The 26,643-nt window shown below is 36.3% G+C and overlaps 1 protein-coding gene and 1 pseudogene across 1 annotated transcript in view; one reads left to right on the forward strand and one right to left on the reverse strand.

Annotated features, from left to right (window-relative positions):
• Positions 1 to 26,643, forward strand: part of HS6ST3 (heparan sulfate 6-O-sulfotransferase 3) — a 682,367-nt gene that overhangs the window by 175,950 nt on the left and 479,774 nt on the right. The gene's annotated exons all lie outside the window — the stretch shown is intronic.
• Positions 12,401 to 13,687, reverse strand: LOC118729839 (annotated as a pseudogene).

Consider the following 26,643-nt stretch of genomic DNA (forward strand, 5'->3'; position numbering starts at 1 on the left):
CTTTAATTGTATAATGAATTCCATGTTTTCTCAAGATATCCTAGAAGGAGAATTGCAGTAGAATGAAAATATCTGGCTTTCAAATCTGTGCTAATTGAGGAATGTTAAGCAGTTTGCTTAACTGATCTGGGCCTTTTCTTTATCTGTGAAATGGAGATAGCAATCCTTACTTCACAGAGAAATCCAGATGTTTAAATAATAACCGTGAATGTAAGATCACCCCTATAATTGTTGGCCAGTAATGGACATAGGTATTGTAGTTTGGTTGGTCTGAAATTACTGTCAATTATTGCCTCTCAGGGGGGCTCATATGTTGATTCATCATCTTCTGGGGAGAATATAAGTTAATGCTTCTTCCTTGGGCAGAGTTCCATGGTTCTTTAATTGATATGTGGATCAAAGGGGTCACATGCTAACTTGACAAGCTCAGGGAAGGCCTGCATGGCAGTCTTGCAAACTTCAAGACCTAAAATAACCACAAAGGATGGTCTGAAATTAAACTTTAACTAAAAGCAGTTATGGTGGGTAGTTATGCCCTAGGCCATTACTTTTCCTGACAAGGTTAATTTTTACCTTAACTGAGCCTACTGCCTTTTTGCCTCTAAGATAACATACCTATGAAATATTAGTAACTTGTAAATTCCCCCTTCCCCTCAACCAAATGTGCCTGGGCGCCAGGACAGAGACCATAAATTTTTCATTTGTTATTGTTATCATGTTAATTGTTGACTGCTAACTATTCTGCAACCATCTAAGTAAAAAATAAGTATGTATCTATCATTTTCCTTTTTATCCAATCCCAGAGGTCCTTCTCCCCCCCCACCCCATTGCTTTTTACAGTCCCCCTAATCTATCACCAATGGATTTCATGTAACTCACTTACTTCTCCTCTTTTAATTGTAATATATAAAAGAAGGTGAAAAACTGCCATTCTCTTGAGTATTATCCCAATCCATTGAGATTCTGTTTCCCGGCTATTGTCAACAGTTTGGCTCAAATAAACTCACAAAAATTCTTTACAGGTTTGAATGTTTTTATGTCAACAGATAGCACTTTGGGCTGGGAATGCAAGTTTTCCATCTGTTACTATCTCCTGTTTAACTGTGGTTACATCACTTAATATTTAAAAGATCTATCTCACTTTCTCTTTTTCTCTCTCTCATTTTTAATAGTGATAAGAATTGGCTAAAATGAATACACTATAAATGACATATTTGTCTTTAGATTTTGATTAGGCATTCATTCATTCAACTAATATTTATTTAATATGTATTCCTTAAAAGCCTGTATACCACATATGTTGCACACTCAGATAAATCAAAAGTGAACAAAATAAATATGGTAACTGCCTCAAAAGAATTTTCATTCTGGCTATCCTGAGTTACATTTTCTAAGCATTCCCAATAGAGAGGACTGTTTCTTCTTACACATCAACAGGAAAGATTATTTTAGATTTCTTCATCTAATCCTAAATAACAATTTCTAAATCTTTAAATCTAACTAAACCTTTTCTGGCATCACTTAAGTCTTTTCCTTTCTGCCTTTTCTCAGTGGAAAAGGAGAAAATCTGTTCTTCTGACCACATGGATACCTTTTATGTTATTAAAAAATCTACCAGGCTTTATCAAGGCACCATACTGTGTACTACCATGTGGTTGCCTTCCATATGGTAATGAACTCAACTGTTAGATTACATCTTTTAATTTTCTTCATGCTAATATAAACTGTCTTATAAAATTTATAGTGAGACTAATTTTTGTAAATGTGGATGTTATAACATTTGCAAGGTGGTTCCTGTTAGGGTGAGGAATTTTGTTAGCCTGAAACATCAATAATTGTGTGAGTGTGTGGAATGAAGCACATTGTCCCTGAGGGGGTGATTGCTTACTTTTGTAATTAATATGTGAGAACTTTCTTGATAGGAAGGAATGGATATGAAATGGGATTCTTGATATGTAGGCCGTGAATAAGCCCAAAGGAATGGGCTTATAAGGGATGAGTGAAGTGGGGGAAAAAAGTCAGGCTTTGAGATAGATAAGCAGGTATAGCTGGGCTTCCACCTTTGACCCCAGGATATAGTCTGGTTGCCCTTGGTTGCATTCTGATAAATCTTGCTGGGAGAAGGAATTGTGTGTCTGGAGCCAGATACCAACAAGGTTTATCAGATAATTCTCTTGAGTGGCTGAGGTAGCTGATTAGAGCAGAGGGGCTAGGCTCAAGGAAAAGATAAAATCTAATACAGCTAAATTCTGAACTGCCAACAATTACCTACATTTATCAGACTGCAAAGGACATCTGATCATCTTGCTTATCCTCATGCTTCCCAGCAAAATTGTACATTAATGATTCTGGACAGAGGGGTGTCACACATGTCAAATGACTTTAGAACGAGAGCTCAGCTAGAGCGAAAGACAACTTTCCTTTGAATCTAGTATTCCCTATGTTATTTAGTCAATTCTATCCTGGTGCTACCTCAGGAAATGGACCCAGTTTTTCACTTATAGATTATTTAAATAAGTAATTACAGAGATGTACTCCCCCACCCTGTCTTTGGCATAACAAGATGTCCATGTTTCTCAGTTGTATGCATGAGGCAGTCACATTTTATGTGAGAAATAGGTTCATAAAGACTTTGCATTTTTCAAAACTCACATAATTCAACACTAATTTTCCTATTGTAATAAATTGAACGCAGGGAAATGTGTTCCCAGACTTCATAAATCTACTCCAATTGTAGCGTAATTTTGCTTTAAATATACTTTTTATGTATATCAAATTACATAAAAATAACACATGAATAAATACACTATAAAACCTTGACCCTTTTCAAAGCTTTTTATCACAGCTAATTTCACTCCATGGATTTTGATTTGGGGGCACTGTTAACAGCATCACCATTCAATGCATTTTGGGATATTGTTATGGTAGGTAAAACAATTGTAAATTATAATAGTACTAAGCATTAAAATAGCAGTACAACAGTCACAAAATCATTCGGGAATGTTCCTAGGCTCTAAAGCTGAGAGTGGTTCAAGGCATACTTTTATTTTTGATATTTCTGCACACCAGCAGAAGTGCCACTGCCTTATAGAGTAGCAAGGAAGCTCAACTGCCAGCTTTAAAGGGATGTGATTCATGGGTGGTTTTAAAGTGTGTGTGCACGCACTCACACACACGTGTATGTGTCTGTGTGTGTAGAGTTGCATTACTTTAAATTTTTATGTTAAGTTACATATTGTATACAAGATGTAGTACATACTATATAAATGATAGAGCTCAATTATATCATTTCAAATTCGCATATTTCAGTTTTGTATAATAGAGAATGTCTTATATCTATATCCAGCAATGACTGTCATGATTATTGGTATAATTTGGGGAATGATTTCTTTGTGTCTTGAACCAAATAACTGTTTTATGTTTTTATATTAAACCACATTGCTAAATTGTGTCTCCCCCACCCACCCCAATACTTCCATGTTGAAGCCCTAACCTTCTATGTGATTATATTGGAAATAGGACCCTTAAGGAATTGATTAAGATTATATAAGGCCATGAGGATGAGATCCTGGTCTAACAGACAAGTCTGGCATCCTTCTAAAAGAGGGATAGATGCCAGAGGTCTTTCTGTTCTTCATATGCACATAGAGAAGAGGTCATGTGAACATACAGCAAAAAGGCAGTTGCCTACAAGCCACGAAAAGAGGCCTCAAAATGCAGTAAATTCAACTTCGTTCTTAGACTTTTCAGCCTACAGAACAATGAGAAATCAACTTCTGTGGCTTACCACCTGCCACCACCCCTCATCTAAGGCATTTTGTTCTGGCACCTCTGGAAGACTAATACAATTATCTTTTAATGTTGAATATGTTCAAATTATTATTTCAGTTTAGATTCTTCTAACATGATCAGTGCTGATACACATTAATTAGTCTCTTTTGATGTGAAAGACATTATTTTTATTTATTTTAATTAAAAAAAGTTGAATTGTGAATTTTATCCTCATTCTGGAGATTTGACTATTAATGTTTACTGGGCTTAGTGTTGAAGGATTCACTCATTCGCTCATTTACAAATGTAAGGACCTGGGGTAGGTCCTGGCAATGGGAAGATAAAGACAACATGAACTCTGTCTTCAACAGAATTATCTGTTGTGTGACAGAAAAGAGAAATGTGCAAATAACAGTACAGTAAGGTGACTGACAGAAAAAGAAATTTGAACAGAATGGGCTGACATACCCTTTGTATTCTATCCCATCAGGTTTTCAGTCCTTGCTAGGACCAAGAGCTTACTCTCTCATAGAGTTCATATGCTTCTTCTTTCCCTGGAGTGCTCCTCCCTACTCCTATGCCTAACCAACTGCCAGAGCTCAACTCAGGTGTCACTTCTTTGGGAGTTTCCTTGAAATCCATGGCTATGGTGCAATCTCCCTGTTCTATGCTAATATTTACTTATGTTTCTGGTAATTATCTCAATTATTAGTAATGTTTTGGTAAACATTTTACTACTCGTTCTCTCAATTTGTAGCATTTGCTGATTTCAATGGTATACCTACTTCCAGCACAGTGGTAACCAGCTTCTAAGGTGATGTCATTGAATATAAATTTGAGCAATGAAGCACAGTAGCAAACCACTATATTAAATTGTGACCATAAAGATGTAAACATATACTTAAATAATTTCAGAAGCATAGAAAATAGAAAATTAATTAGGAAATATTGAACATAAAGTATTATTTTAGTATTTCATATAATTAATTAAAAGTTTATATAATTTAATTTTAAATATTGACTATATTTAATGACTGACTAAAAAATTCTGAAAATTTAGCAAAGAGCTCTGACAACTGTCAGGAGCTGGCTTCTGCACACCACTGACAGTCACATAATTATGTGTAAACAGTTATTTAATGTCTTCTCCTTGAGAATGTAAGCATGTTAAGGCAGGGACTGTGTTGGCTTTGATTTCTCAGTCAATTTTGGTTGGGACAAACAAGCCATTTAGGAATTCCAAATAGGGAGACTTTCATAAAAGGAATTAGAGGCTTTTACCATGATGGAAGGTCAGGGAAGCATGTGGTTGGGTGCAGCTGTCTTATGGGAACCTGCGCAGAAGCTGTCACAGCAAATCTCCCAGTCCCAGTGGGAACTGCCATTGCTGATCTTAGGGATTCAGAAGAATCAGCCTTCTGTCTGTGAATTGGCCTGCAACTGCCAACAGAGATATCCAAATCCCATGTGGGCACTTCTCATTGGATGACTCTAACCTGTCATCTTCCTGGGAAGGGCATTCTGAAGAATATGGTTTCAGGGTCCTCTGCATAAGGGATCAGAGATGATGCTGAACTAACATTTTTGCTCACTAACATTTCACTAACACCTAGAATATTCTCTTGTACACAAGTGGTGCTTAGTGCATGTCGTTTGAATGATGGTTGGCCAGGGTGTTGAAAGTATATAACACAGCCATGATAAAGGGTAATTGAATTGAAAACAAAGGATTTAGTTGGACATTTCACTCAATTATCCTCTCCAAGTACTTATAGCATTCAAATAAACCAACTTTTGAAATAGTATTCTGAAAGCTATTGTATTACTTAACTGCTTGGAATTTAAACATATTTCTGCCTGTAAATGGTAGTGAAATCTCTAGACTGGCCCCTAAAAGCTCATTTCACTCATGATGTTGCTGATATACAGCACTAATAATGTAACACCTCAGCACTTTATAGAATATTCTGCAAGAAAATGCACTACAAGTTCTAGTTCTGGTGCTAGACTCACATTTTCTGTTTTTGTATCTCTGGCAACAAGTACACGAATTCCTCCTCCCCAATTCCTGTTGAGATTTGGATCAACAGGAATAGGAACATCGTGATGCAATTTCAGCTTTAGTCATACTGGGGAAAGTTAAGATCCAAGTGCTTCACTCATAATAGATTAAAATTCTGGATTGCGGAGGGAGTTCTAGTAGTTATAATGGAAAAGTAAATTCTATGTAAGGTATATTGTTAGTGTTTTATATTAGGATTTTCTATATCATGCTTATTTAATTAAGAACAGAGTTTTCACTGCAAAAGAATATAAGCTAGACTGTTAATTAGGAGAATATGTTATATTACATTTGCAGGGAGATTTTTGTTAATAGGTCTTACCAGGTGAGTGAACCACACCTTAGGGATATTAGCTCTGGAAGTTCTTAAAAAATCATTTTTGTAAATTACTGATAGACTAAAATAAAAGATAGTCTAAAGAATACTAAAAAGTGGCTTAAATTTTGGGGGGCAGGGGTTGTTTTTTTTATTTATTGTGTATCCTTCAAGGGTTGAGTAATCAGGTTACCAATGAATGTCAAGTGAAATAATGCAGGATGTCAAAAAGACAAATTAAGAAAAGTAATCATGACCTAATCTAACCTAAGGACCCACCTAATATTTCATTAAAAAAAAAAAAAAAACGAGTAAAAATTGAGGATTTGCAAACAGGAAAACTAATATACAATAAGAGAGAGTTGGAGTTTGGAAGTCATTAGTATCATTCACAAAAATTTGAGTTCTTGGTTTTCTGCAGGATGGTCCCCTTGTGATAAGGTAGGGCTGTGCCAAGCTCTGCTCAGAAATTTGAGAAGGGACATGGTGCTTGTAGGTGATGCTTCTAGTCTGGAGCACTTAATTGCTAGTTTAAGGCATCAAAGCTCTCTTTTTCCTGAACTATGTTGATGGGCAATGTTCCAGATAGTGATCATTCCATCAGTCTTGGCCTCATGTAATGTATAGGTAGCCTATGTGAGAAATAAATAGTGTGACCGTATAATTTTTTGTTCAAGCCAGATCACTTTTGAGGTTTAGAGGAGTCTCCATTAATAACTTAGCTGAGAGAGTAAGCGCAAATCAGAACTGCCCTGACCAAACAAGAAGTATGATCAGTTAGAACTACGTAAACAATTGTTATTTAAACTACTGAGACTGCTGTTTGTTACTTCAGCATAACCTATTCAGACCGATACATGGAGTCAGTGCCAGAACTGAAAATGACATTCTCTTTAATGATTTATTGACTTCTAATGGGTCTGTATACTAGTATATTATTTGGGTTGCAGGTTACAGACAGACAACACTCAACTCAGAAGTGTTCAGGTAAACTCAAAGGAATATTGAAGCACTTGGAATTTTAAAAAGATTAAAATATAGAACAACAGTTAAAAGTTGTACCTGAGCTGGCGAATCCGGTCAAATGCTGCCAGGCCTTTTGTCCCAGTGTACAGGCCTTGCCTCTCACTAAAGCCAAGTTTCCTCTGCAGAAGGGCAAACTAGGGCCACCAGCAGCTTCTAAATGCTGAATCTGACTGCTTCCATCAATATCTGTAAGACAGACTTAAAGATAGTCTCTGAATTGAATTTCAAAAATCCCAGGCAAGGATTTCTGTATGGCTCTATTTTTGAAAGGTGCCAACCTCTTAATTAACCAGCTGACACCAGGAAGTTGAGTCATTTAGTACTAAGACAGTGTTCCTGGGAATTACATTGGGATACAGAGAAGAGTAGGAGAATGGAGTGCTAGGAAGACACACACACACATACACAAAACATTGTATGTTTACTTCATATGTGTTCTTGAATATAGACAAACACCATCGATGTACTTGCTTAGAACTTTTTCTTGTGTTATTGTTGGAATTTGGGAAAATTGATAATATTTTTCCCTATATCCATTTTTTTGTGTGTGATTATTTTTGGAGAAAAGTCTCATTTTTTAAAATATCTCAGTAGAAAAATGGTGAGTCGTGGGGCCAAGGGGCCTACTAAAGCTAACTGACACACTTAGGCATTGAACCAGAAATTCTGCTCTTCATAGAATTACTAGTGTACTCTAATTAACTAAACTGAGCTGTGGGAACATAAATGATGTAATGACATTCAAAGTGACTTTTTAAAGCTGGTCATAAACTTCCACTATCTGCAGTTAGCTAACTTAACCCTTTTTAAAATAAAAAAATAAAAAAAAGCACACCTCAAACTGAAGAGTTAGATTATGTCATCTTAAACCTGTCTTCAAAGGTTTGATTGTGTGGTCTATGATTTGGTTGCAGACCTCAGCACTGAGTTTATGTCCTATCGTCCTCCTCTCCTGTCTCATATTTTCCACATAAATTTTGGGGGGATAGTGGAAAATCTGCTCCCAACAAGGTTACCAGCCAAACTCTTCTATTATATAATTTTGAAGGTACCTATGATTAAGGGCTGTGCCATGATGAAAATAATTGCTTTAATTAGCCATTAAACAGGTTTCAGGGTCAACATGACAATGGGTTTCTTTCTGTGTTTGATTTAGTAGAAGCAGTTAATGATTTTGTTTTTATTATCTTTACCCCCTGCTTCTGAATTATTTACTTAGCACATGGAAGGCAACAGATATTTGTTATTATAAAATCAATTTCATGCCTGACTAGACCATCTCTTCCACCTTTGTCATTACTCTTTGAGCTTTGGGTGTTATCTTGGGCTCATTTATGTTTATACAACAAGATGGCAACGGGCCCTACCAATAATTATCTGTGAAATTTGCGTCATACAGCAGGCAGTGCATTTTCATTCTCACTTTCAGAGAATTTCCGGGTATGCACCCCTATCCCCTCCATTTCTATTGACATTTTCTAATCAATAGAATTATGTTTCTGAAGTAAAAGTGTCGTATTATACTTTCTCATTATTTACATGATGTTAAGAATGGATTATGTATCCACAGTAAAAACTCGGTATTTAAAAGGAGTAAGTCTCACATCCATAAGCTATTATTTTATTTCAAAGCTTTCTTCTTTGAAATCCTTGTTTACTGAAGTTGTGTTCCCTTGTTTTCCCTAGATTTTATGTAAGGCTCAAGGTGATAATCATGGCTTTTCTGAAATGTCAGTTGCCTTGAAGTTAAATAATAGAAATGCTATTAACATTCTTTTTTTTTTTTTTTAAGTGGTTCTGGATTAACTCCCAAACACACATAAAATTAGGTCTGCAAGTCTCTTCATGCCTGTTAAGCATATCCTGAATATAGCCTTGTGCGTGTGAGGAGGAGTGAGTTTGCATAGCTCCTTTTAAATCTGCCCACTGTTCCCATTATGCCTTGGTAGTGTCTACCTGCTCTCAGTTGGTGGCAAGGGGAGCTTAGCCTGTTTCTGTGTTTTCACTAAGTATCAGAAATGAATTGCTACCCTAGTTGTCTAAGCAGTCCATCGTCTCCCCACTGAGGCAGAACTCCTGCCTTGTTCCTTCCTTCAGCCCTATTTTCTGCTCCATGGAGCTAGAACCATAACACTACCTTCCTAGCACCCTGCTCCTAACAGGCCAGTTTATATGGAACCATCATGCCATTCTCTGATCCCATCTCCTAATCTTTCTCACTGATTAGCTTTAACTTTTAACACCCAGCAAACATTTATTGAGCTTATACATACCCAAACCCGGCTCCTACTTGTGTTAGGCTTGGAGGTGCCCAGGATCACTAAGCTGTGAACCAAGGTGGCTGCCACTAGTGCTGGACCTAGGGTCACTTGGCAAGAGGTGCAGGCTACACAGAGGACAGCTGCTTCTTGTTGGAAATTTTAGGAAAGTCTGAATCATGAAGCAAGAGAGGCCAGTTGTATGGAAAAGCCACTGGAAATGACTTGGGTGGTATGGAGTCTTAAGGAATTACCAGGGTGGGGCAAACAGTGGTGAGCCATGTTGATGGAGACTCAGATATGGCTCCTGCTTGCCAGCTCTGAAGCAGGTAGGGAGGACTCAGCAAAGGAACAATAGCCTCTGCCACCATTTTTTGTTTTGCAAAAATTGGCCCCCAGCTCTTACCCTGATGTCTAACAATTTATTTCCTTCCCATATGTCCTTGGTTTCCTTCAAGCTGCTAGAGCTCAGAGGGAGTGAGTTCAAGTAAGTCCATATATGGGCCCTTTAAGAGGAATTGCTTGGGACTCCAGGAGTCTTCATCTTAGCCATAGACCTTGTTGGTTTATATAGACACAAAGTATGGGGACTTCTCTTCCTGACAATGGAACCATGGGCTGAGGGGTGGAATTGGAATCCCTTGCTCCTCAGGGGAACTTGCAGAACTAAGACATCCCTCCTAATTATAAACCATTACATGTGGGTGTTGGACCAGCCCTTCTGCCTCTCTGCCCCTCCTACCAGGCTTTTTTTTTTTTTTTTAAATATGTTTTTTATTGACTTCAGAGAGAGGAAGGGAGAGGGACAGAGACATAGAAACATCAATGATGAGAGAATCATTGATCAGTTGCCTCCTGGATGCCACCCCTCCCCCTGCCTTTCCCATGAGAATCAAGCCTGCAACCTGGGCCTGAATTTTTAAAACTGCAAGTCTTCAGAATGGTGACAGATTTTCAAAATGTATCTGGAATAGATAGATAGTTAAGTATATTGTGTTAATTAAATGGAATTATGCATTCATTAAAATTATAATGCTGATGATTATATGTCAATATGAAAATGTTACAAATCTTATTTTAATTTTAAGTGAAGATAACAGAACATAAAATTATGTTTTTACTAAAATTACTACTATGGAAAAACATGGATAAAGGCTTGGAGAGAATTCAAGTATTAAAACAGTTATCATTGGGTGACAGATTAATGGGTGAATTACTTTCTTTTAATACTAGAATACTATCCTTATAATAATTGAAAAACATGCAGCGATAGTTTGGATTCTGGTCAACTATGGTAAAAGTACTCAGTTTCTGAGAATGGAAAATGAAATGAATTGAATGGAGACTTTAAGAGCCTTCAATGTATGAGCTAATTCTGATAGCCTGTGCTTTTACTTTTTATCTTATATAATAAAAGGCTAATCTGCAAATTGTCCCCTTGGGAGTTCAACTGAGAGACCAGGAATTTGATTGCTCACTCTGACATATGCTTACCACCAGGGGGTAGCATGGAACATGGAGGTGACCAGAAGCAGCAAGGTGCTGAGGGAGAGAGGGAAGGAGGAGGCTGGGAACCCGTGAACCTGATCAGCCCTGATCACCAGCCAGGGCTAGGGACTCTACCCATGCATGAATTTCATGCACCAGGCCTCTAGTCTACTAACTTAATATTTTTAAGACATGGTTACCATGTCTTAGGAATCCTGCAGTTTATAAAATAAACTCTATACTTCAATCCCCGCCAAAAAAAAGTAAAACTGCCAGTAGGATATCTAAAACTCAAGACCTATGAGAATCTTAATATCATAAACTTCTTTTATTCACAATCCACTTCTTATTTGTGCTCTCATATTAGTTTGTGTGACAAGAAACTGTTTCTCGTATTGGAATCATTGTGTGCTTTTCCCACATAACAACGTCCCATGGGGTTTTCATCAGGGAAGAGAAGGCAGCACACCGAAGTAGGATTTTGCTGTGATTATCTCATCATCTCTTTTCATTTGCAGTGCCACTGGCAAAAGTCTTTTTAAAAGAAGGTTCAGTAAAATGATTGGCACTTGGTAAGTGGTTGATATTGAATAGGAAAAGCCATGAGCTAATTTGAAGTCTTTTTATAATGTTCTTTGTTTAAAAAAAATGAAGAGAAAATATCCAAAATTAGAATACTAAGAACTAGAACGGTCTTGCACCATACTGTTTTAATTGGCTGTTGCTCATGAGAAGAATCAATAATTTCTTTTGAAGTTTCACATCAACTGCTTAATTTTGATCAAGTCTTATAATTAATTAGCTCTGAATAAAATGAATCAGATATAATTTTAACCTTAGTTTGTTTTTTTGTAAGTAGCTACACTGATATAAGTAATAGGTTATCTATCCTTATTCAAAACCTTATAAAAGATTTTAGCAGTATTTAGGGGGAACAACAACTTATCAATTTACTTCTGGGTTTCAACAATTACATTCTGAATATTTTTCAAAGCATATTTATTGAAATGTTAATGTAATTTTGGGTTATTCAGGTATTTTGCCTGCTTTATTTTAATCATCAACTAATACTATAAAATTACCCAGCAAATTTCAAACACAGTGCCAGGCACCATAGAAGCAGAGAAGTGAGTCAAAAGCAGCACAGGGTATAGATTTTTTGTTCAAAGAACTTACAATGTAAATGGAGGAACAGACAGATGGGACATACATAAAACAGAATAACTGGGTTTCTTTTTCTTTAATGTATTTTTTTAAATCGATTTCAGAGAGGGAGAAAAGAGAGAGAGAGAGAGAGAGAGAGAGAGAGAGAGAGAGAGAGAGAGAGAGAGAGAGAGAGAGAGAGAGAGAGAGAACACATTGATGTGAGAGAGAAACCTGGATATGTTGCCCTAACTGGAAACTGAACCCATAACATTTTGGTTCATGGGATGATGCTCCAGCCAACCGAGCTACCTGGTCAGGGCTAAAGTATTCTTTTTAAAGAGTCTTCCCCCACTGCCAGAGATCTTGACTAGCCTTCTGGTCATTCATCAGAAGCAATTCTTCGCAAAATTGATGAACCTGGCTTCCACTTTGAAAAGAGAACCACTTTTAAAATATTTGCTTGCATTTTTGCTTTAATGTCTTCTACAGAATGAGGTTCTTTTGGTGTTTTAGGAGTTTTTTTTGTGTGTGTGTTTTTAAATTTTATCTTTCTTGTTGATCATAAGATAAACAAGTTGTCCCCTTTGTTTTTCTGTTATTATTTTTTCTCATTGACCCCCTCAACCCTGCACACCTGCCCCTCCCAAGCCTTTACCACACTATTGTCTGTGTCCTTGGCTATGTGTATGTGCATATAAATTCCCTGGCTAGTTAATCTCTCACCTCCCATGCCATTCTCCTCACCCCCTACCCGCTACCCCCCTTTCCTGTTTCCTCTGAAATTCATCAGTTTGTTCCATGGTTCTATGTTCCTGAATCTTTTTTGTTCATCAGTTTATTTTGTTAATTAGATTCCACATATGAGTGAGATCATGTGATACTTTTCTTTCTCTGACTGGCTTATTTTACTTAGCATAATACTCTCCAGATCTCTTCATGCTGTTGCAAATGGTAAGAGGTCCGTTCGTTCTTTCTTTCTTTCTTTTCTTTCTTTCTTTCTTTCTTTCTTTCTTTCTTTCTTTCTTTCTTTCTTTCTTTCTTTCTCTTTTTTTATGATTCTTGACCTTTTGATCTTGGTGGTTTTGAGTCTTTTCTATTCTGATTTGATTTTTGTGTATTTTTTGGCTAGAGCATCTCATATAGATTTTTTAAATTTAGCTTTTTCACCGTTTTCATAATCAAAATCATCATATCTTTATAATCATCATCATCTTCACCAACATCTTCAGTAACAGCAAGTTTTACTTTTTTGAGTGTGAAACTTGCTACAACTTTCTGGGCAGAATGCTTTTCAGATATACTTAGGAGTTTCACATCCTCCTCTGACTCTGCATCTTCTGACTCTGCATCTTCTTCTATAGCTATTAAGTGCTGCCAACTAATACGCACAGGCCCTGAACCACATTTCAACATGAGACCACAGTAATATTATTTGAAACCACAAAGGACAGACATTTTCAAAATTACCAGTGTTACTTTAATTGTACTGCTTTCATAACTCATTGCCTCTGCTTCAACAATGTACAATTCATCCTTTGTACCAGCCCCTAAATTGATTATTCTTAAAGATAATTGGTACTCATTTATATCATTATCCACCTTAAACTGATAATTTTTGGGAGACCTTTAGTTCACAATAATTCTGGAGGTTGAGAACCCAAGATCAGGGTGCCAGCATGGTTGGGTGAAGGCTGCCTTCTAGATTGCAGACTTCTGGCTATATCCACAAATGGTGGAAAGCTTTAACTGTTATTTTGAATTGTCTTTTTCTTACTTCATTTTTATCAGTTTTTGCTTTAGATATTTGGATAAAGTTCATATATTTTTATAATTTCTTATATTTTCATGTATTATAACTTTTATAACTATATATTTTCTGGATAGATTGACTTTTTATCATTATAAAATATTCTGCTTTGTCTATAGTAACAATTTTGTCTTAAAATCTATGTTGACTGATATTAGTACAGTTACTCCAGCTTTCTTTTGATATAAATCCTACCATATTTACATTAAATTAAATGGGTTGAAAATTCCAATTAAAGCAGAGATTGTTTTAATTTTTAGTTTTCTACATTTCTTGCTTATATTTCTCTCTTCCTCCATTATGGCCTACTTTTCTGTTAAATATTTTCTTATGTACCATCTTAAACCTCTGGTCATTTTTTATTATATATTCTGAATTATCTTACATCATAATTAATAACAATCTAGTTTGGATTAATGCAAATTTAATTTCAGTGTTATAAAATAATTTCAATCCTGTGTAGCTACATTTCTCACCCCCTTGGGAATCCATTAACATAGATTTATAATCATTGTTTTATGTAGTTGTCTTTTAAATCAGATAGGAGAAATGATGCATCACCAAGAAAAATACATTTATATTGTCTTTCATAGTTATTTATATAGTTTCCTTTACCAGCACTCTTTGTTTTTATGTGTTTTTGAGTTGCTTTGTAGTGTCCTTCATTTCAGCATGAAGGATTTATTTTAGTATTTCTTGTAAGTCATGTCTGCTAGTGTTGAATTCTCTCAATTATTGTTTGTCTGCCAACTTGTTTAATTTCTATTTCGTTCTTGAAGAGTAGGTTTACTGAACAAAGAATTCTTGTTCAATAGTTGTTTTTTCTTTCAGAACATTAAGATGTCATGCTACTGCCTTTTGGCCTTCAAAGTTTCTGATGAGAATTTGGCTATTAATCTTATTGAGAATCCCTTGTACATGATGAGTTGCTTCTCTATTTCAGTACGTTCAAGAGTCTGTATTTGTCTTTTGAGTGTTGGCTATCATGTGTTAGGTTTGATTTTTTTTGCATTATTTTGATTTAGAATTTGTTGGATATATAACTTTTTAAATTAAATTTGGAAGTTTGGGGAAATTATTTTTTCAAATATTTTTCTGCCTCTTTCTCTTCTCTAATTTGGGTCATTTCATATGCTTATGTTAGTATGATGGTGTCTCATAGGTATCTGAGGCTCTGGTTCATTTTTTTTTCTTTTCTTTTTCTTTTTGTCTGTTACTTAAATGGGATAATTTTAGATGACCTGTCTTCAAATTTGATGATTTATTCTCTTCCTGCTCAAATGTGATGTTGAGCTTCTCTAATGAATTTTACATTTCATTTATTGTAGCTTTTAATCTCTAGAATGTCTAGTCAATCTGTGTTCACATTGAGACATGCTTTCAACACTCAGCTAGACAGTTTACAACTCTGCCTCAGTCTTTGATTCCTGCCTGCACAGAGCATCCAGATCACCCAGGATTGGGAGCTTCCTGAGCACACATTAACCCCTGGACATATGTAGAGCACTTCAAACGTACACAATCTTCTAGTTTCCCAGGAATACGTTGGAGATTTTCAAAGCCCCTATGGATATCTCATTCCTCATATTTTTCTTTGAGGCTTTTTAGTTAGTCTGTTATCTGCCCTAACTGTTGTTCACTCCCACAGACAGCCACAAATTTTCTGTAGTTTCTGTTGACAAACGCCCCTAAGAGAATAGGATTGGGAGGAATTTCTTTTTTCTTTGCTGGGTAAACTTCATGTAAGGTCAAATACAGAAGACAGATTTTCAAATGGGGTTTTCCAAAGAGGCACTACCCAGGTAAAAAATGACAATTCTCTGGAATGTGGCTTTGAAATAGCTCCAGCTTCCCTCTGCTGACTGCCAGGAGGCTGAATTTTAATACAAATGTGAGCTGGAGGGCAAGTCAAAATGCCACATAGGTCTTGAAGAAATGCTTACTAGGTTCTTGCAAACATTTGGTTAATTTTTAAAGTTATCAAAAAAACTTTTGGAAAAATTTTCCCAATTTTCTTATCACTTTTATAAAAAATAATTTTCAGAGGACTTCATTCTGCCATTTTTGCTGATGTCATTCTCTCATCTGTTTTTATGGATTTTACTTTGTATTATGTGTTATTCTTTGGGCTCTTTAAGATAAATATTAACAGGTTATTTAATATGTCAGTGGAATAATTTTTGTCTTTAGAATTATATTGACTGGAATATATCACATTGTTGAAAGTAGAAGTCTATTGCACTTGGGAATGCCAAATTTGGATTCATAGTTAACATATCTAAAAATTTAACTCTTGCCCTAGCTGGCTTGGCTCAGTGGATAGAGCATCAGCCTGTAGACTGGGTTTGATTCTGGTCAGGGGCATATGCCTAGGTTGCTGGCTTGATCCTCCATTGGGGGCAACTGATGGATGGTTCTCTCTCATCATTGATGTTTCTATTTCTCTTTCCTTCTCCCTTCTTCTCTGAAAGAAATAAAAATATATTTTTTAAAAATTTAATTTTATTGTTTACAAGAAAATATAAATTTTATTAACATTCAAATATAATCATTTAATTAATACTTATATAGTGATAAACATGGCTCTTTACTGTTCTAATCACTTTACAAATATTTAATTTGTAAAGGTTTTTAATTCCCATAAGGTTGTGAAGGAAGTCCCATTATTAACCTCATTTTGCACTGAGGAAACAGATAGGTTAAGAAACTTGCCAGAGTTTATGTAAATCAGGAGTGGGGAACCTTTTTCTGCCAAGGGACATTTGGATATTTATAACATTATTCGTAGGCCATACAAAATTATCGACTTAAAAATTAGCCTTCTATATTTGGCCAAACATTTAATTAACTCACCTCTAATGCCTTGGCAGGGCGAGACCAAATGCTTTCATGGGCTTTATGTAGCATAAGGCTGGATGTTCCCACCCCTGATGTAGGTAGTGAAGGCAGAAACCAAATTCAAATCGAGGCAGTCAGGCTTCAGAGTGTTTGCCTTTAATCATTATGCTGTCCTGCCTCTCCAAATAGTTACTTTAATGATTATATTCAATTAATTTATTCTAATATTTATTGGGTATATAGCACAGCCTAGATACTGTGACTATTGCAGTGAATAAGACAGATAAAACTTCTACCATTATGGAGCTTATAATGGAGGGGCAGGAAAATAGAAATACTAAGTAAATAACTATACAAATTATAAGTGATACGAAGGGTAAGTTTTAGGGTGTTATGAGGATACCCTGAAATTGTTATGAGGAAATTTAATCTTGTCAGGAAGGACCAGAAAAGGTTTGTTTCAAAAAGTAAATTGGCAAATTGAGAATGAAAAGCTGATGAGGATCTATGCAGAGCCCAGCCTTAGCCATTCTGGCAGTGATTTCTGCTATGTCTGTCAGCTGCCAACCTACTTCTTTCTTACCTTGTTTATCTCATAACTGCTCTTTTGTCTTTGGACTCTCACATCAAAGAGTGCTCAGTCAGAATGTTCCTTTCATTCTGTTCTGGGCATAATTTGGCAGTAGTTGGAAATTCCCAATTGTGTATGCAGTTGCTTAGTGTTTAAGGGGTTTCTTCTCAGTGTCTCCTCATAAAACTATATTTTTGTGCTCCCTTAATCCTATTTTGAAAAGATTATTTATATTTTACTTTTATAGGAGATATGACTCTTTTGGAAAATGGTCAAACTCTATAAAAAATGGCAGGGAACCATAACTCCTTAAGATGTGAATTTTTGCTCTTGTGGCTTCAATTGTATGTGGACATAGCTTCTGGGTTTGTCAATTCTTTGCCTCAGTGCCCTCAATCAGTAGCTTGGCAACATATTACCCTGGCAGGTTCTTATTGTCTGTCAACACAAAGCTTGTTTTGTGCACAGTATTAGCTCCTGGATGGTTCTGCAAAAGTGATGTGTCACTGAAATTTTCTTTTTTGACATGTCTCTTACCTGGTGGTTAATGGCTGTGATGAAATATTTTTTTCTTCAAGAAATGAACCATTTCTTCTTGGCCCTATATCCTAGTCTTTGATGATGTATCTGGCAAGAAAGTGCCAATGAAACCTTCTTTTCTTCTGTCCATTTAAAAAATGTCTACCATTTCTCCATTCTAGGTTTATTATTTCTATCAGTGAAGTGATGTGTAACTGCAATTTATCAGGCATTATATTGTAAACCGATTGACTGATTACTTTCGACATGAGAGATTCAGAGTAAAGAAAAAAGAAATGACAAATTCAGGATGTGTTCCATTCAACAACAAATGAAATAAAAAAGTAAATTTTCACTAAATTGTTTGAACAATCAGAGTTGTGAGAGTATATATTTTGTAATCAATATAAAGTGAATTATGTTTTTGTCTGTCTTGTATCACATAACACAAAACCTGCTGGATGTATTTTCTGTTGGAGAGTAAAATAGAGGACAGGTCTAGTATAGTCAATCTTAAAAGAGGCTTTGTGGTCTAAGCAAAATTTATGCTGGTGTACTTCAATACAATCGTCATTTTCTAAAATAGCACCTCATACAGGAGCAGGAAAATTGGTTTATAACTTTGAGTTTGTGAAACAGAATTTATTCTTGTATTATAATATTATTTATTAATTATTGTAGTCTTCATTATTATTATTAATTTACTTTTGCCCACCCCTATATTGAGATACTGGAATTTCAGAGAGATAAACCACACATATACAGAGACCAGATCTTTTATAAAACGAACAGTGTTTGCAATTTAACATTCAAATAAAAATAATTAGGAGAGGTACTCTGAATTGTAGGCATTGGTTTCTGATATGCTGATTCTCCTAAGGACAGTTCTATTTAGCATACTCCAGTGTAGAAGCAAAATTTTATATTATTAAAGATGGTTATTGCTTTGAGCTCTATGAAGAAAATCAGCCAATTTATCATAAATGTGAGTATTCCAGTGATGAGGAATTAAAAACAAATGTGCATGTTGTTTGTCAGCACCAACAGAAGCAAATAAATATAATTGGAATAAGAGTGATTTAGAAAATTGTGTGGTAATATCACTCAAGCCCTATAACATAATTCAGAAGGTCATTGTGAGTTTTTTGTCCTAATGGCTTTCAAAACAGCATAGATTCACCAGTTTGTAGAGTGTAAATTGCTTCCACTGAGAAGTATTTACTAGACATCATAAAATTACTGAAATTATTTTTGACTGAGTTCTAGGTTCTACTTCTGGTAGTAGTTACAAATCATAGTAGTTTTAGGCATATTTCCAAAAGTAGAAAATAGGAAGTTATATTGGATTCTCTTCAAGGTTGTTTAGAGCTGTGAGTTCTTTTTGACTTTTCCCATAAAGCATCAGGTCATCATATTTTGTGTAACTGCTTGTTATTCTTATGATCCAATTAACACTATAGGAAAGGTCAACAAGATTTGTAGTAAGAATCTTCCAGTGGGTCCATTTGGTGACAGAGCTGAACTTAGGACCTCTAGTTGTGATAACAGTTATGTTAAGTTCTAAATTTCCTATGATGGTTGGGAAAATCATTAATTTTAATAAATTTTATAAAAATTTTTATGAGCCTCTATAGTTCTCTAATCTCAAAATTCTTCTTAGTAACTATTCTAAACTTTTAAAAATGTCTCCTATGTGTCTACTTTAGCCTCAAAGTAAGTCTGGGAATAAGGCATATAATGAGTCCTCACCCTTGGCCATTCATGCATAGGCAAGGGAGGGTCTAGAGTCTGTATCCCACCACAGAAGGAGAAGGTCAGTGGTCAGGAAGTCCAGTCAAGGTCAGGTGGCCAGAAGAAGTCCAGCTGGATGTGCTTTGGCAGAAACACAAACTAATGACTAATGACAGGTGAAGGTAAAGTAGGTGAAGATCAGAGATGTTTCTGGTGCTGCTGAATTACAGGACATGGGAAAAACTTGATATGCTCAGTTAACCAATGAAAATTGCATGTGGATGAGTGGAATGAAACAGTTTACCCAGGATTTTCTTCCCTAGACAATGGAATGCCAGGAATTTAACCTATATCTTTGAGTATGGTATCTGTTTAATTTCTTCTCTGCATCTCATTGACAAGATTAGGGTACTCTATGTATGTTAAAGAATATATACATTTCCCCGTAAAGTTTTGATTTATTTATTTATTTATTTATTTATTTTAATTAATTAATTAATTAATTAAAGTATTACATATAGTAGTATATATGTTTCGTTTTTTCTTCATTGTCCTCCCCCAGGCCTCCCCCACCCCCTGGCACATGATTTCACACACACACCCATTGATTATGCTTATATGCATGCATACAGTTCCTTTGATTGATCTCTTACCCCTCCCCTCAAATCTCTCCTGCCTTCCCAATGAATTTTGACAGTCGGTGCTTCTTTGTCTCTGTATCTAATTTTGTTCATCAATTTATGATGTTCTTTATATTCCATAAATGAGTGAGTTCATGTGATATTTATCTTTCTCTGACTGGCTTATTTCACTTAGCATAGTACTCCCCAGTTCTACCCATGCTGTTACAATTAGTAAGAATTTCTTCTTTGTTTTTGCAGCAGTGTAGTATTCCATTATGTAGATGTACCACAGTTTCCTAATCCACTCATCTGCTGATGGGCACTTAGACGGTTTCCAAATCTTAGCTATTGTAAACTGTGCTGCTATGAACATAGAGGTGAATATATCTTTTCTAATTGGCGTTTCTGTTTTCTTTGGATATATTCCTAATGTGGGATTTCTGAGTCAAATGGGAGTTCCATTTTTAATTTTTCAGGAGACACCATATTGTTTTCCACAGTGGCTGCACCAGTCTGCATTTCCACCAGCAGTGCAAGAGGGTTCCTTTTTCTCCTCATCCTCTCCAGCACTTGTCTGTTGTTGTTTTGTTAATGATAGCCATTCTGACAGGTGTGAGATGGTACCTCATTGTTTTGATTTGCATCTCTCACATGATTAGTGACTTTGAGCATGTTTTCATATGTTTCCTGGCCTTCTTTATGTCCTCTTTTGAAAAGGACCTCTTTTGTTTATTTAGGTCCTTTGACCATTTTTTTTTTGATGGATTGTTGACTTCTTTTTGTTAAATTGTATGAGTTCCCTGTAAATTTTGGAGATTAAATCCTTATTGGACAAAACATTGACAAATATGTTCTCCCATGCAGTGGGCTTTCTTATTGTTTTATTGATGGTTTCTTTTGCTGTGTAGAATCTTTTTTTATTTTGATGTAGTCCCATTTGTTTATTTCCTCCTTAATTTTTATTGCCCTAGGAGGTGTATCAGTAAATATATTGGTATGACAAATGTCTGCTATTTTTGCTGCTTATGGCTTCTTCTAAGATTTTTATGGTTTCCCATCTTACATTTAAGTCCTTTATCCATTCTAAATTTATTATGTGTATGGTGTAAGTTTGTGGTCTAGTTTCTTCCTTCCTTCCTTCCTTCCTTCCTTCCTTCCTTCCTTCCTTCCTTCCTTCCTTCCTTCCTTCCTTCTTTCATTTGCATATATCGGTACAATTTTCCAAACACTGTTTATTGAAGAGACTGTCTGCCCTCCATTGTATGCTTTCCTCCTTTGTCAAATATTAATTGAGCATAATGGCTGTGTTGCTTTCTGGGTTCTCTGTTCTGTTTCACTGGACTATATATCTGATCTTATGCTAGTACCAGGCAGTTTTGAGAACAGTGACTTTGTACTATAGCTTGATATCTGATATTGTGATCCCTCCACCTTTGTTCTTCTTTCTCAGGATTGCTGTAGCTATTTGTGGTCTTTTTCTATTCCAGATGAATTTTTGGAGAGTTTGTTCTAGGTCTTTGAAGTATGCCATTGGTATTTTAATGGGGATTGCATTGAATTTATAGATTGCTTTAGGTAGTATGGACGGACATTCTAGTGATGTTGATTCTACCAATCCATGAACATGGTTTATTCTTTCATTTGTTTATGTCTTCCTTTATCTCTTTTTTTTTTTAGCATCCTATAATTTTCGGAGTACAGGTCCTTTACCTCCTTAGTTACATTTATTCCTAGGTATCTTAATTTTTTTGTTGCAATGGTAAATGGGACTTTTTAAGTTTCTCTTTCTGTGAGGTCATTATTGGTGTATACAAAAGCCATAGACTTTTGGGTATTAATTTTGTATCCTGCTACATTGCATTTCTTGCTTTGCTGGCTTGGGAGTGATAAACTCACTTATTTTTTATTTTTATTTTTATTTTTATTTTTATTTTTATTTTTTGTCTTCAAACCTCCCGATTTCCCTTTAAATTTTGATTGATAGCCTTGCTAGATAGAGTATTCTTAGATTCAGTCCTTTGCTTTGCATCACTTTGTATACTTCATTCCATTCCCTTCTGGCTTGATGTTTTTCTGTTGAGAAATCATTTGATAATCAGGTCGGAGATCCTTTGTAGGTAACTCTGTTACCTACTCGCACGCGCGCGCGCACACACACACACACACACACACACCCTTAAATTCTCTATTTGTTGTTAATGTTTGCCATTGTAATTACAACATGTATTGTGTAGGCGGAGGCCCACTCAAGCGCTGTGGTCACCTGTGCCCTGTGCTGGTGCAATGGGCTGGTGGGGAGGCAGATGCACTCTATGACTCACAGGAATCTGTTGCTGGGATGTGTGGAGTCTCGGTGTCCGTGGGTCTGCAGCTGTGGTAGCAGGTCTTTGTCCAGCGTGGCTGTAGGGACCCGGTTTGCATTTGAGGCCAGTCTGGGTAGTGGTGAGACTGGGATCCTAATCATAGCAGTTCTTCCCTTCAAGATGGCATGGTTTCTGTGCCAGTGCTGGCCACCCGGGAGTGTTTGAAGTGGCAGCGGGATTTGCAGTCTAAGATTACCCAGGCCACCAGCCTTTGAAAGTTCTGCAGTATCTAACTGTCCCTAGCTCACACACACACACACCACAAGTCCACACATTCCCCTTTTGCTCCCTCACTCACACTTTTCCTTATTGTCATCCTGCCAGCCACCATCTTTCTCCCTTCATGTACTGTTTTTATAAGAAACAGGAGATCCTATGATTTGAAGATTCACTTTCTCATAAGGCATCCGACCTAAATGCAAGTTAGTGAAACAGTGTTCTGGTTGGGATTATGAAAACCTGAGGCTGCATATTTGCTCACTCAGGTTGCTTTCCTTGCAAGTAGAGTGTTAGAATTCAGGGTTCACACGAAGGACTGTTGTGAGCATGAATTTTTAAAATGTCTTATTGTTTAACGCAAAATTGCAAATAAGGAACATATGCCTAGTTACCTGAGGGCATCATTGTTAGCTGGAAAAATCCATTCACTCCACAGCTGTCCCTAGCTCCGAGAGTCTGTGATGGATAACTGGCTCAGCATCTCTGAATGTCTCTTCCTCACTGTGCTCTGAGAATCCGCTGTCCCAGACTCACCAGTTGCTTCTCATGTTTCAGAAAGATGTCAGTGATGCAGGGTGATTTTTTTATTGTTGTATTTTTTTCTTGAAGAAAAATGCAAATCAATATTTGATCTATCAGCTTATTAATGCATTTGTTATTTGTAATCTTTTTTCCTTTTAAGTAATAAAGCATTCTTTATTACTCATATTTCTTCTTCTTGCTTAGTAACACCCTACAAGGCCGCTAAGTAAATTCTTTGCACTTCTTCACATACCTGGCCTATGCAAAAGTCCTTTCCTATTCCATCTCCATCCTCTTCTACCCCAGCGTTTTTCAACCGCTGTTCCGCGGCACACTAGTGTGCCGCGAGATGTTGCCTGGTGTGCCGTAGGTGCAGACAAGACAAGAATTTTATAATTTTTCACTATTTTGTTTACTTAATATTTCATAATAAAGTAATTATAAAATACTTTCTTTGTGTTTATTTGATTCCTATTCAAGAGAATTACTTTATATATAGTCAATATAGGCACAGAGTTAAATTTTTTAACATTTTCTAATGGTGGTGTGCCTCGTGATTTTTTTCATGAAACAAGTGTGCCTTTGCCCAAAAAAGGTTGAAAAACACTGTTCTACCCCACTGTTCTACGTTGCTTTTTAATTTGTACTTTTGTCACACAAGTCTGAATCTCTAAACATTTACATGATTTAGTTTCATTTCTTTTGTAATCTCAAAAATCATATACATGATTATTTTTTTTCCTGACAAAATTATGTTTCTAAAAAATTCCCATCATTTGTTCCTTGTAGAGCAGTGCTTCTTAACCTTTATCTTGCATGAGCATCACCTTGGGAACTTATTATAAAATCAGGAGACTGATTCAGCTCGTCCAATGGGGCCTGTGGCTCCACATTTCTAACAGGACCACAGGTCTTGTTCATCTTGCTGATGAACAGATGGTGCCTTACTTTAAAATAGTTTGTTTATTAAATTTAGGTATGTCTTCCTGAAAACATACATTTATTTCTTCTGGAAAGGTGGTATTTGTGAAAAGAATTTTGGGGTTCACTTCCTTTATTTAAGAACAATGATTGGGTAATACATATCAAACCAAGTTTTCCCTCACAGGTGCTTGGATGGATGCTTTTCTATAGGGAGAATACTGGTTATCTTTTTTTTTTTTAAACTGGAATTTTCAGGCCCTGTTAATATATATTGGCTATGTAGATCTTGATATCTTGGGTCATAGGACTTAATGTATATTTTTGTTAGTCTTGCACTTCATCACTTCCTGAAACTTTGGCTTTGGTAAGGTTCTAATAGTGAAGATAATCAGCCTGGGAGGAAAGAACAGGAAGCTACATGGCAGAACTTTGAGCATGTCTTACATGTGATTCAGCTGAAAGATCTACAACTCTGATATGTAGATGATTTATCATCCTCTTTTCTCCAGCGCAGAAATTTCAGGGAGCAATGGGCACTTCTGATCCTCTTAAAGATATGCTAATTAGCAATACGTTCACTTCCAGTGAGACTAATAGATGCTTGTTACTTAGTGCTATTTTCTCTACCGTGTTTCTCCGAAAATAAGACATCCTCCAAAAATAAGACCTACTTACAGGTTTCCTTCTGAGTGAAATATAAGGCATCCCCCCAAAAATAAGCCCCCCCCCCCTAGGCTAAACATGAGAGATTTGGTCCACTGATTCTGAAAGAAATGGAGACACAAGAAATTCACCAGGAAATTCAGGCATTGGATTGTTATGATGATGTTCCAGAAGATGATGACCTGATTATCATTGAATAAATGAGTAAATTCTTGATACTGTAGGATTCACAGTTTGTCTGGTTTGTGTTGACAACTACTGTACTACCGTACCATATACAGGTAATAAATTTCCTTTATTTTTATTTAACAATAAATGTGTACAGTATTCTTCTTCATGGAAAAATAAGACATCCCCTGAAAATAACACCTAGCGCATCTTTGGGAGCAAAAATTAATATAAGACACTGTCTTATTTTCGGGGAAACAGGATACTTCTGAATTCACAGTGTTCAACTTTGAAGGTATGATCAGCTTCCACTTTAAGAAGGATTATTTAGCCCTTGAAGAAACTATAGGTAGCCAGCTTGGGCACTCCCTGGGACAGGTGTCAGCAACCTACCACTCCAGAGCCGCATGCGGCTCTCTTGAAGCTTTACCACGGCTCCTACAACTGGCAAGCCTGTGTGAAAATGAAGGTAACGTCTTACAGCCCTGATGTGCTGACACTGTGCACTGAGGTTCAGGAGCAAAAATCCCATTAACCAGGTAAATTAAATATTTTAATTAGCTATTAATTTGCAAAAATATATTTTACATTGTTAAGTGAAAAAGTCCTTTTTTTCTTCAGATTGACAGCTAACTGCACGATCCGGTATATAGCATTAAGGTAAGAAACAATATATGCAGTGTTATATTTGTTTTAAATGTCGCAATGGTTTTGCGGCTCCCAGGTTTTTTTTTTCCTTCGGAAACGGGTCCAAGTGGCTCTTTATGTCTTAAAGGTTGCAGACCCCTGCCCTGGGAGAAAAAACACACGAAGCCAACTCTTAGGAAAACAGAACTGAGCTGCAGAGAGAGAAGGAGCTGATAACTTGATTAAACCCTGATCTCTCAATGCCTGAAGCTAGAGAACCATAGAATTTGCCAGGCATTGTCCCATTTTACATGTTCTTTAATAAAGTGTTGGAGAGTAGAGAATTGGGTCTTTGGCTCTGATGCCTGTCTCTTAGTGAGAGAAATTAGTGTACTGAGGAATGTAAGTAATTACTTAACAGAATATTTATCACAATTCTAAATAATGATAGGTTTGTTGTGGTTTGAGACTCTAGTTTGCTTAGAGATAGAATAGTTGAAATTTAGTTAAAGGACAAGATGCCTTTTCATTGCAAGTGATAGAAACTCATCTGAAATCAATTTAAGCCAAGAGGAGAATTTCTGTGCTCATGTGACTGGCAAATTCTATGGTTCTCTAGCTTCAGGCATTGAGAGATCAGGGTTTAATCAAGTTATCAGCTCCTTCTCTCTCTGCAGCTCAGTTGTTTTTCTAAGAGTTGGCTTCATTTTTTTTTCCTCCCAGGGAGTGCCCAAGCTGGCTACCTATAGCTTGAGGCTGACATTGTCTGATAAGTGGCAATCTCAGAGAGCAGAATAAGTTGCCTTCTGGGTAGCTTAGCCAGTTGGGTCTCTCCTTATCTAACCTTTATTTTAACCTCTCTCTCATTCTTCAACTATTTAACTCAATCATTTAACCCTTAAATTGCTGTAATTTAGAAATATTTCCTTCCTTAATTATCAGCTTTCTTTAAGATGATTGAAATCTCTAAGTATGTATGTGTGTGCTGGGGGCAGTTAGGC

Source organism: Pipistrellus kuhlii, unplaced genomic scaffold (assembly GCF_014108245.1).
Source record: "Pipistrellus kuhlii isolate mPipKuh1 unplaced genomic scaffold, mPipKuh1.p scaffold_m20_p_3, whole genome shotgun sequence".
Taxonomy (NCBI): domain Eukaryota; kingdom Metazoa; phylum Chordata; class Mammalia; order Chiroptera; family Vespertilionidae; genus Pipistrellus; species Pipistrellus kuhlii.